Source organism: Jatropha curcas, unplaced genomic scaffold, assembly GCF_041381405.1.
Source record: "Jatropha curcas cultivar XTBG-Jc1 unplaced genomic scaffold, XTBG_Jcur_1.0 HiC_scaffold_1112_pilon, whole genome shotgun sequence".
Classification (NCBI taxonomy): Eukaryota; Viridiplantae; Streptophyta; class Magnoliopsida; order Malpighiales; family Euphorbiaceae; genus Jatropha; species Jatropha curcas.
The window spans coordinates 20685-31820 of NW_028322603.1; the positions used below are offsets into that span (position 1 = coordinate 20685).

Here is an 11136-nt window from a genome sequence, read left to right on the forward strand (position 1 = left end):
CCTGCAAATAGGTTTGCAGCTTAGGATTCATGGCTTATTTTTATTACTACCATTGGATGAGTTTCCTGGTGTAGATGTTTCCAGGGAAGTTACGCCACTTGCTATATATTATGTTATATATATAAAATTAAGGTCAAGTCAATGGGTTTCTAGAAGTCTTCCAATTGTTAGAGTCAAGCTCTCCATATTCCCTGAAAATTGGTGAAAATGAAAGAATCAATTAAATTTTGGACTGAAATAAAAATTATTATTTTCAATCATCTATTAAAACTCATTATCCTGTCATTAATTTGCGAAGGTGACATGCTTCTTCTTGTAATAGCAAATTAAGTTAAAATTGAAAGAAACAGGACTCCAGGAATATGCATATTCCCTGAAAATTGGTGAAAATGAAAGAATCAATTAAATTTTGGACTGAAATAAAAATTATTATTTTCAATCATCTATTAAAACTCATTATCCTGTCATTAATTTGCGAAGGTGACATGCTTCTACTTGTAATAGCAAATTAAGTTAAAATTGAAAGAAACAGGACTCCAGGAATATGCATATTCCCTGAAAATTGGTGAAATGAAAGAATCAATTAAATTTTGGACTGAAATAAAAATTATCATTTTCAATCATCTATTAAAACTCATTATCCTGTCATTAATTTGCGAAGGTGACATGCTTCTTCTTGTAATGTACAGTCAACTATGGGTGCCAATATAATGAAATATAATTGTTGTCCTGTTCAAGGGATCATTTATTAATCGTTTTATAGTTTTATAATGCAAGAATTTTTGTCCCCTTGATTAGAGAAATAGATTATTAGTTGTAGTCTATTTTCGTAAACTGCAATATGTAAAAAGAATAAAAATAGAAATCTTATTTCCTTTGACCTTGCACATGCTTTGAATAGTATTTGCTAAACCATCTAGATTTAGAACAGAAATATTTATATTCAAACACTTTATTATCTGCATTCAAAAATTCATAGAACAAGCATTTTGATTAAATTTGTTCAAGCCAACAACTAATTGTGTCTCTCAATGTTTTCTTTGTTTAAATTGTTTCATTTTCTACTCTATAGTTTTGTCTTCTTGAAACAGTTAGCCTTAGCAGCAAAAGAAGAAAACCAATTCATCTACCATGGCTTCAGTGAAACTGACCTGCATGCTAATGGGATTGCAAAAATTCACAAGAATGGTCTGCTAGAGCTGACAAATCTTTCATATAAGGAAATCGGCCGCGCTTTCTTTCCATTCCCTCTAAAGTTCAATAATCATTCATCAGAGAATTCTCAATCTCTTTCATTTTCCACCAATTTTGTGTTTGCCATTGTTCCTCAGGTGGCAAATCTTGGTGGCCATGGCTTTACCTTCACTATCTCTCCATCTATGGAGTTAACAGGAGGATGGCCGACACAATACTTTGGACTATTTAATCCTACAAGCATTGGCTTGTCCTCAAACCATATTTTTGCTGTTGAGTTTGATACTATAGAGACTGGAGAATTTGAAGACATGGACAACAATCATATCGGTGTAGATGTGAATGGTTTAAAATCAAATGTATCAGATTCAGCTGCCTATTATTCAGAGGAAGAAAGGCAAAATAAGACTTTAGAGCTAGTAAGTGGAGATCCAATGCAGGTATGGATAGTTTATGATGATGCAGAGAAGCTAATCAATGTTACTTTAGCTCCTATAAAAATCAAGAAACCAGAAAAGCCTCTCTTGTCAACAAATCTTGATCTTTCCTTAGTTTTCTTGGATTCTATGTATGTTGGTTTTTCTTCTTCAACAGGATCAATGTCAAGCTACCATTATATTCTTGGATGGAGCTTTAACAGAAGTGGGCCAGCTCAAAATCTTGATATCTCAAAACTTCCTTTACTTCCCCCTAAAAGAAAATCAAGCAAAAGACCAGATTTAAGTATTGTAATCCCATTAATAACAGCAATTATTTTGCTGATAACAATAATCTTTGGAGCTGTTTATATCATATGGAGGAAGAAATATGAAGAATTGCGCGAAGATTGGGAACAAGAATATGGACCTCAAAGATTTTCTTACAGAGATCTCTATAAAGCTACTAAAGGGTTCAGAGAGAAGGAGTTGCTTGGTTTTGGGGGATTTGGACGAGTTTACAAAGGAGTATTGCCTTCTTCCAATACACAAGTTGCTGTCAAGAAAGTCTCACATGAGTCTCAACAGGGAATGAAAGAATTTGTAGCAGAAATTGTTACCATGGGGAAGCTGAGGCATAGGAACTTAGTGCAACTCTTAGGCTACTGCCGGCGAAAGGGAGAGTTGCTCTTGGTTTACGAGTATATGCCTAACGGAAGTCTTGATAAATTCTTATTTCACAATCACACACCAAATCTGAATTGGGTTCGCCGATGTCAAATCCTGAAAGGAGTTGCATCAGCACTTGTTTACCTACATGAAGAGTGGGAACAGGTTGTTCTGCATAGAGATGTGAAAGCTTCAAATGTTATGTTAGACTCTGATCTTAATGGAAGGTTAGGGGATTTTGGACTTGCTAAGTTTTATGATCACGGGTCGATTCCTCAAACAACTTGTGTTGTTGGAACTGTAGGATACCTTGCACCAGAGGCTACAAGAACAGGAAAGGTAACTACAAGCAGCGATGTTTTTTCTTTTGGTATTCTTATGCTTGAAGTAGCCTGTGGAAGGAAGCCTCTAGAGCCAGAAAGACCACCTCAGGAGGTGATTTTGGCAGATTGGGTTCTTGAACGCTGGAAAAGAGGGCAAATTCTTGAAACAAGTGATCCTAAATTGGAAGGTAAATATTTGGTGGAGGAAATGGAATTGGTTCTGAAGTTAGGCATGCTCTGTGCTCACCCTATACCAGCAGCTAGGCCTATCATGAGGCAAGTGGTGCAATATCTAGATGGAAAGGCTAGCTTGCCAGAAATACAAATGGAAGCTTCTGGTCCTGGAATTGGTTTGGTCACAATTAGTCAACAAGTAGCTGGAGATTGCAGTTTGTCAGTTCCTGAGTCTAATGATTATTCTACATTGTCTATCACTGAATCCATTCTAAGTTGTGGTCGATGAACGCCAAAATTTTGCTTAGTGTTTGCATCAAATGAATGAGGAATTCATTTCGTTTGCAGAGAATGCCACTTGTAAATGAATCCTAATGTTTAGTAGTATAATAACATTGGCCAAGTCATCTAAGTTTTCTATAGTTCAAAATTGCAATCTTACTAGTTATAGTTCATTTGTAAATGTTGATTTAATAGGATTTGGTTCAAGCATGACTAGTTTCATGGATAATGAGATAGAAATCCAAACAAGTTTTCATTTGTTTTGATGAATCTTTGCCGCTAAATATCAGATCTTGTTTAAGTTCACAAGAACCATACACAAGTTTGATTCCAGCAAGCGCACTTTGCTGGAGAACCATAAACCTTTAGGCTTTACGATCCAAAGAGGGGATTACACGTCCTGGTTATACAAAAATAAATAAATAAGACTGTCCAAATTTTATTACAAACACTATAAAGCAAGAGGAATCAGGACAGCAGAATACTAATTTGAGTCACTCTAACAAGTTTATTTTCTGCACTATTGACCAATTTGCACCATTATTTAATATATATCACCAGTAATATAATTTCTTTTCTAAATTTTGTCAAGTCAAAGGATTCCCGAAATTTTTACTACTGGTTATTCTATTATTTATGCTTTACAGGAACTCAGAAATTTCATAGCTAACAGAAGGATAATAGCCATGTTAGAATGGCAAAATGACTACATAGGATAAGCCAGTATTGCTTGAAACTGGATGACAGTGAAAGAAAAGTAGTTGATGAATTTTGGTATCAAACAAAGAAATATAGAAATATCATTTTCGATCACCCATCAAAATTTCTCACATTTGTCATTCTTCATTGACTTTAGAAGCAGCCATCTTTTTTCTTGTAGTATGGTTAACTTTTTCTACCTAATAGGATCAATAGTGTTCAAATTTTCATTTTGTTAACCAGTGGTGTTCAATGGTCATTTAATAAGTTTCTGACCCTAATTACTATTTAGCATCGTGCATGAACTTATTTAACCTGATTAGATGACTTGATTATAAGTTATATATAGTCAATATTTGAAAACAAAAAATTAAGCGAACTCTCGTGGAACTTCATGCAAATGAAAAGAACATCCCCTTTCACATTACTGGTTGAATAAAGTATCTTGTCCCCACCATCATCAACTAGTAATAATGACCAGTTGGTACCATCAATTCATTAACCTTTGAATTATAATACGTTTAATTTTATCAATTGATACCTTGAATTTACTTTTATTTGTCAATTTGGTCTCCATACAAAGCTCGTAATATATATATATATATATATATATATATATATATATATATATATATATATATATATATATATAGCTTGTGAATGGTGATGATAAAATGGGAGTTGTGTTTATGTATAGAGAGTGGAAAAAGTTATTAAATTTTAATAATTTTAATTCTTAAAATGAATGTGTTTATGTATGTTTTATATTGTAAAATTATATACTTTCACTAAATATTAATTCTTAAATTTTAAATTCATTGGTTTAATTCAAAACTTGGATAAAAAAATGAACTTATATTTCATTTTACCAAACACAATTTCTTTTTATCATTCACATTTTCATTTTTTCATAATTTTGGATGTGGAATCTATTGATGGACAAAATTAAAAATATTTGCTAAAATTAAAAAAAATCAAAATTCAGACTTTTTTATTATTAAGTTTGTATATTATAATAAATAAAGCAATCAATGGTTTAAACCATCAAATTCGTTATTTTTCACTTTTAAAATATTTCATATTTATCAACAAATGATTAGATTAATAGAAGTAATTACATTTCTATGAAAAGTTTATTTATAAGATCAAGTGATTTAAAATTTGAAATTATGGAAAGATTGCTCTAATCCAAAAGTGAGGATAAGAAATTTATTTCAAAAACTCCACAGTTAAGTCCACCATAAATAGCTAGACATACAGTACTCAGTTTTCATAACTCAATGGTCTATAAGAGCGTATATTTCCCGCGCAGCGTGTGGAAAACGTTGACACATTAGCTTAAAAGCTAATGCTTCTTCTTGTTCTTTTCATTGACGTACAATCATGAGAAGCAGTTAAAGGTCAGGGGCAAAACAAAAAAATGAAATTAAAAAATATATAATTTAAGAGTAAAATTAAAAATTTTCACTATTTTCTAGGTATAAATCTTAAAAAAAATTGTTAGCCAACCCGGGTATCCTCCCTTCGCCATTGATCACAAGTCAAGAGTCTACACGTGAGTGTGTATTTGTAGCGTGGGAGAAAAGCTGAGACTAAACTTGTCACGACCCATTTCCATGGACCGGACCGACACTAGGACCTGGGTGGGCTTAAGGCCCCCGAAGCCCGTAGTAAGCCTAACTCATTTAAGTTCCACATTCTATTCATAATTATGGATTAAGGCCCATTAACTTATTATACATATGCATCCAAAATACAGTTCATATATTAAATCTGGACTTTCATTATGCACTTACAACCCAACTGGAATACAATTGCGGAACTCTACCTTTACATTTACATATTTATTTCTGTCATTAACAGTCTTCTATAATACGTATTTCAACTCCATAGGGCTTTCCTTTCTTTCTATTACCTGAAAAAAAATAGTAGGCAGGGGTGAGCGCCAAACTCAATGAGTAGGGTTAGATAACCCTCTCACCCCACACAATCACACAGATGCTAAAATATTTCTATTTGGACACCATTTAATTATATGATCATGCAATTTGTCACACAAATGGCAATACAACAGCAATCACAGTTATTATCACCTTCATATAATCACATCACGTGGAAATTAGTCAGTGGCACCACCTGAAACCCCAACGAGCCGTCCTCACACATGGCTCGCCCTCTCATACATGTGCACCAGGGAGCCGATCCCCCATACGGCCAACTGGTCTAATCCTCACTGACCAGTCCTCTCATTGTTTTTTTTTTTCATTCTCTCTTTTCTTTTCCATACCAACAGGAGGCAACCCGGTGGTCTCCATCCAATCTAGATCATCAAGTGCTCACAACAGGAGGCCACCCTGCGGGCTACAATCAAATCTAGATTATCAGGTGCGCAACAACAAGAAGCCATCCTGTGGTTTTCCTTACAATCCATATCATCAGGTGCACACGGGGGCGCCGATCTCCCATTTTCCCGGCCGACGGTCAAATATCATATCATATCATATTTAGGATCCATATCACATGGACCGTCCTCACAAACCCATGGTGGTCCACTTCATCCCAATTCCACACAAACAAGGCATAGTATGTTCATAGCACAAGTAATCAAACAATTTTTAATATCAACAAATAGTGCATCATAATATGGCAACTCAATAAATTAATGCATGATAACATTTAGCCGTGAATGCATGAATGCAGGCGGATGGTACTAGTTATCTAACACTACTCACAGTTCTTTATTGTCCTTTACAAGGACTGCCTTTTTAGCCACATGCTTCCAGCTTTTGTCCTCGCATTTTGTATTTTATAAACCTTTAAAATAAACAAGAAAATTCTAAATAAGAGTTTTAATTCAAAAACTTATATTTCACATTCGTTTATTTATTTTTGCTACCGGTCATTTAATTCACTTGTTATATATGCATATATATCTAGTTTCTCTCATTTATATAAATAACTATTCTAATTTATAACCTTTAGATAAAATCTCTAAATATTCGGTGAGAAATATTGTATAATGATAATGCTAATATTGTATAGTATTTCTTAATACCTCAAATTTTCGTCGTCACTACTTCTTAAGAATATAACTAAAATTCGGCAGCATTTCCTCTATAAACTGGACTATCCAAATTTTTCAAATTTTCACAAATCCACACACACAGTTCATCCATCGGGCAACTTCATATCCACTAATCCCGTCCGTCATAACCGTCATTTATTCGGTCACTTAATTCACATAATCCATTATAATTAATTGTTCTATAACTATTTATTTGTTAATAAAATTCCTAAAATTTATTATTAGCTAGGAATATATATATATATATATATTTTTTTTTTTGTACCAACCTTATAGTTATAATTAATATTCATAAAATATATTTAATAATATTTAATTTAATTTACTTAAATACTTAATTAAGTTCATTAATTAATTAATTCGGGATTTATTCAAAAATTGCAAATTAAGCTTTAGAGTGTACCGATTGAAAATCAGATTTCATTTCCGTCATCCGCGTGAAGAGGAGAGCATTCTGTCTCTTGAAGTCTCGCCGGAGTCTCGCCGGCCGGTCGCCGGACCGCCGCCGCCGCCGCCGTGCACGGTGGCTGAAAAATTTAACCTTCACCAAAATTGACAAACAATACATCATTTCATTCGTTTCGATGAGAGGATCACTAATATGTGTTCAAATCAAGGTGGGTGTGAACCAGTTGGCCGAAAATTGGCCGGAAATGTTCGATGGTACCCACTTTGGGTTTTCCGATTCCGGCCACCATACTCAACACCGTAACAGTCAAATGAAAGAAGGAGAAGAGAGGAGTCGATCGGCACCTACCTTGAAGTCTCAGGTCGCCGGAAACGGCGTGAATGGCTGAAAGAATTGCTACTATGGCGTCGCACCTTTCGATTGAATTTTCTCTCAATCCAGGCTCAAATCGCGCAAACCAAGGCTTGAATCATACTCCTTGCGATGAGTAGATATTTTTAGAGTATTTATTTGCCGGATTTGGTGGCCGGTGGTCGGAGAACGAGAAGAAAAGGGGAGGGGGGTTGTTGAGAGAGAAGAGCGAGAGAGAGACCACTGAATCTCTCTTCTCGTTTCTCTTTTCTTTTTTTTTTTCTTTTTTTTTTTTCTAGAATTTTCTAATTGGTGGATGGGGTTTGGGTCGATTCGAGTCTGATTTGGTTTAAATCGTGGTTTTAGCTTGGTTTTTCAATTGGTTTATGGATTTTTCATCTGGTTTTCGAAAAATTAATTTGATTTTTGGGTCCGGTTCAATTTATTTGATTATTTTGTTCAGTTTAGTAATATTTTCTCAATTTATTCATAAAATATTAATACCAAAGATATTTAATTTTAGGCTGATTAATTTATATAGTTGTTACATATATATAGACACATTTTTAATCGATTAACAATTAGTGTTCCATTTTATTTTCATCGAAATTTTAAGTATTATCCAAATGAAAATTCTAAATAATATGTTTTTGGGCTTGGGCCCAATTCGTAAAACTTTGGGCTCAATTAGAATTACTCGGTCTTAACAGCCCATATTATCATAAATCTGGATTTTTGATTTAATGAAAATTCAAAAGTTTTGAAAATAAAAATCCGGGGTATTTCAATCTTCCCCCCTTAAGACAATTCGTCCTCGAATTGAAATCTCGTGGGAAAGAATAAGAATGGATGCATGGGGAATTTTAAAGTCACAAGAAATTGCTTCCACTACCAAGGAGACAGCTCAAAAGCGAAAATACAGATCGAGGAAAGGCAGTGAGTGGGGTATTCTGGTTGTACTTCTACCGCCAATTATCATATTTAGAATAATATTTCGTTCAAGCTACATAGTACCACCTAGCTGAAGCTTATAAGGAGTTTTATTATATTAATCTTCAATACTATCATCGTTCGGCTATTGGAATCTTTAGAAAATCGCTCATTAAATAAACATCTTTCAATAAAACCGAGTTTAGCAATAAAGGCGTAATAGTAATAATGTACATTTTTCTCAAGCTTATTTACTTTCATTTGAAAATTAATTTCTTACGCAGAACAATTTGACATTCAATTTATTTATAATAAGAATTGATTCATTTAATTTCCATATGTTATGACTAAATCTTTTCTTAACCAAAGTTGAAAAACTGTTACTTTAATCCAAAATTTTTAAGAAAAATTATCTTGTAATTCCCGTTGTCTATATTGTCGCAGGATTATTCAAGATTACTCTATCAGTTCTTTTTATACAAGTTCAATTCTTCTTATAATATATTTATTGTACACTAGCGCAATAATTTAAATAACTCATTTACTAAGCATATCCTTACACTATTAGTTATCTTACTTTATAGGGATCTCCACACTTTCTATCTAATCGTCGTACTTATGTCTAACACTTATTCCTTACTTTATCTTAACATTTATCATTAAAGTTGACTTTCATAATAACCTCTTATTTCACCTATGTTGCTTGTTAATTCCTATTAAGGATAGTGAAACATGCTTATTAAGTATTTCATCCACTTAGTTTCGTTATACTACAAATCATGATTTTTCATGGCTTATCCGATCACCATCATTTCAACCTAATATTTATTATTTCAATATCAGTTCATAAATCCCGACCTAACGCTGTCTTACAATTTCGACATCACACCAATTAATTAGATACCAATAACTCAATTTCTTTCACCAAATAATGCGTCAACTAAATAGTTTATTCGTTACCATGTGAAATTTCAGTTTATACTTTAATTCTAAGATAATAGCAAGGCCCTAATTCATATTTATAATACATAAGCTAATTGTTTAATCTTCCATCCAAGTTTTCACTTATAATATCATCTTATCTATTTCACCCGTCTTTAGTCCATTAGTCTTTTCTTATTTAAGTCTCGCAAGATATTAATTCATCTTATCATCTCTAATTTCTCAGGTTAGCACAAGCCTACATACATCTCGACTTAATTCAGGTCTTTCCTCCTTTTGCTAACACATCAAAATTACCTGACGATTCACTTCACTAGATTCCTCTATTCTCTTTTCTGTAAGGATGTAAATTTATTAATTCTAATATTTATCGAAGAGTTCGGAGAAATTAATTGCCACATGTTTCAATTGTGTTTTATTAACATATCTTTTAACTCCAAAACATCCCCTAGAGTTGAATAATTTTCTTATGATATGACAAACTTCCCAAAAGTTTAAATTTAATTATCAAGTCTATCTAGTCCTGATCTATCACAATTCCTTATAATCAAAAGGCATAGTACTAAAATTTCGATTCTTAATATATCTATTTCTAAGTTTCACTGGTCTGTATTTCTTATTCCCAAGTTATCTCATATCAGACATTTCATCAAATGTGTCTACTAAATATTTTTGAGCAATTTAAAAGTCTTTATTCACTAATATTTCCAATATACATTGTTTCACTGATATAAATTGTTAGATTAATCGTTTATTTAAAAATTCGACTAATGAGTTGACAACTAAAGCCTAGGTTGACCATCCTATGGGTAACTGACTAAAAAAAAAAAAAAAAAAAAAAAAAACAATTTCAAAATAATTTTCCTTTTTCTACTTTTAAAAATATTGGCATGTCACTCACACATGACTTTGAAATTCTTATAATAAAAATTTGCATTACATTAATTTCATTTAAATACCAATATCAATCGCAGTATAAAAATATTTTCATCAAATTTGAAAATCAATACCCACTGTATTTTTGAAAACCTTTTGGTATTTTACAAAAATCAATTGTCTATCTCCACGAGGACAATCCTTAAGTCATCTAGTTCAAGTCTACTATCCCATATTTCATTCCAAGAACATTCTAATCTCCATCTTTACTGTTGCTTTCACTGTTACTAGTCTATCAAGTAAATTGATCCACACTTTAAATTTTTCCAAAAGTTATTATTATTATTATTATTTTATTTTATTTTTATGTTTATTTTTTTATTATTATTATTATTATTTATATTTATATTTATATTATTCTTATTATTGTTATTTTATCTTTATTTATTTAGTTATTTATTTTATCATCATTTTTTTTTATATGCATATTTCTTACATCTGAATATATATATATATATTTTACTCCTTTCCCGATCTATTTCTCATTATTTATCCTAGTATTTCACAGTAGATAAATTAGCTGACCATATTATCATCATCGGCTTTACTACTATTGAACATCCCCTAGTTTTATTCAAATTCTTTAGATATTTAATTCATTTTAATCTTTCTTTTATCCTCCATGTGTCCTCATTTAAGTCTTATCTTAAAAGAGCTTAATTATGGGTACATGAATTGTAAAACCATCATTCTACACACAATTGAATTCCATTCTAAAGTCATTGC

At 32.3% G+C, this 11136-nt stretch overlaps 1 long non-coding RNA gene and 1 pseudogene across 1 annotated transcript; one reads left to right on the top strand and one right to left on the bottom strand.

Annotated features, from left to right (window-relative positions):
* Positions 1–772: 772 nt before the first annotated feature.
* On the top strand, positions 773–3314 carry LOC149491611 (L-type lectin-domain containing receptor kinase SIT2 pseudogene; annotated as a pseudogene).
* Positions 3315–5466: 2152 nt separating this feature from the next.
* On the bottom strand, positions 5467–7890 carry LOC149491612 (uncharacterized). Its single transcript, XR_016319353.1, has 4 exons — positions 7600–7890; positions 7246–7383; positions 6490–6571; positions 5467–5672 (listed from the first exon to the last, which is right to left on the bottom strand). It is a non-coding gene; the product is annotated as an uncharacterized LOC149491612 (long non-coding RNA).
* Between the last annotated feature and the right edge of the window lie 3246 nt (positions 7891–11136).